The sequence below is a fragment of the Aplysia californica genome, unplaced genomic scaffold (genome assembly GCF_000002075.1).
Source record: "Aplysia californica isolate F4 #8 unplaced genomic scaffold, AplCal3.0 scaffold00349, whole genome shotgun sequence".
In the NCBI taxonomy this organism is placed as follows: domain Eukaryota; kingdom Metazoa; phylum Mollusca; class Gastropoda; order Aplysiida; family Aplysiidae; genus Aplysia; species Aplysia californica.
Genome location: NW_004797619.1, coordinates 30409 through 31902, shown reverse-complemented (window position 1 = coordinate 31902; position 1494 = coordinate 30409). Strand labels below are relative to the sequence as shown.

Here is a 1494-nt window from a genome sequence, read left to right as displayed (position 1 = left end):
CAAAAAAAAAACCAAATAAAACGAAAAAGCTGTACAACTTTTTGTCTATATATCTTGCACAAAATTTGTACGAGGCTGTTGTAAATTGGAACAGATTTAATTCATTCAACATAAAATTCACAAAGAAGAAACATCATTTCGAAAACGGAAATGGCTTTTATAAAAATCACCTACAAATTAATATATTATGCAAAATGCACACAGAATTCTACACTTCTACGCCCAGGTGTGAACTCCTCATCGACGCGTTTGATTTTGGCGAACATCGAACTCGCAATAAGAGCCTATCGCCTGAGCTTACAGCCAAGGCATGTTTCTTTAGGTAGAACAAACAAGGCCCCTCATACCCATGTCTAGAATCATGCAGTCATATCGTTAAATTCAGTTTCAAAAATACATTTTTCACAATTTCTTATAAAAAATAAATCTTTTAGCGTCATGAAAGATTATCTTTATAATTTGGTATGTTTGATAATTTTATGATACTTGGATAAGTTTTCTTCTTATTTTGCCGATCTTCTTAATTTCTAAACTAGCTATATAACATAAAACTCTTAAATAATTGAACAGTCCCTAGGCTTTCTCAGTTGCCTAGAACAGTCCATATCACACATAGAATTTAATATTTTTTTTCCTCCCTGCCATTCTGCCCGTGATCCCGTCAGTTGATCTCTCTCTCTCTCTCTCTCTCTCTCTCTCTCTCTTCTCTCTCTCTCTCTCTCTCTTTTATCTAATTTTTCCCATTCTCCTTCGCCCTTTCCCAAGGCCCGCCCCTCCTCTTTCATCCCAGCCCCATCCCCTTTTCCTTGCGTGCACTCCCCCACCCCGCCCACCCCCACAACGTGACCCAGCCCGATAAGATTCTTTAAAAAGAAACACCGCAGTTCGTGATTTAGACCACAGTCGGCGGCCATAATTTGCTCCCCCACCTTGGCGTGCTGCTCGTGGCGCCGCGAAGAGAGAGAGAGGAGGCCCCATTAGTTCTAAGCTCCTTGGGATCCACCCAACCATGAGTGCTCAAAGCCACACATACTGTTCACTGTTCACCTTACAGTATGGAGCTGTTTCTTGAGACAGAAGGAGTGGGGGGGGTGAGGTTGCCCAAATAGACAGGATTTGTGGAGTTGATATAATCTGAAAGGTGAATATGGGACAAGGAACCAAATGTCGTAGAGGAAATTTTAATATTTACGCTTTTCAAGACGATCGAGGAATCATGAACACATTGCTTTCCTCTGATAGCTTTGCGAACGGGAAATGGTACAGTCGTTGATGAAGATCTGCCTTGAAAATGCGGATCACTGAGATGTAGGAAAGTCATTGCTGCAGATATCGTCTACGGACAGACGTCTCATGGAGCTCATGTTCTGAAATCTGCACCTTCGTGACGTTTAAAGGGGTGCGAACTGTGTTTGTTGTTGTAGGGATTTGTTTAGTTGTGGTGTTGTTGTGGTTGTTTTTTTGGGGGGGATTGTTGTTTTTTTGTGGGGAGGG

General features: G+C 41.6%; 1 protein-coding gene across 1 annotated transcript in view; it reads right to left on the bottom strand.

The window, feature by feature from the left end:
* Window positions 1-1494, bottom strand: part of LOC101847509 (anaphase-promoting complex subunit 4) — a gene marked incomplete in the record, with an annotated part of 226336 nt that overhangs the window by 198465 nt on the left and 26377 nt on the right.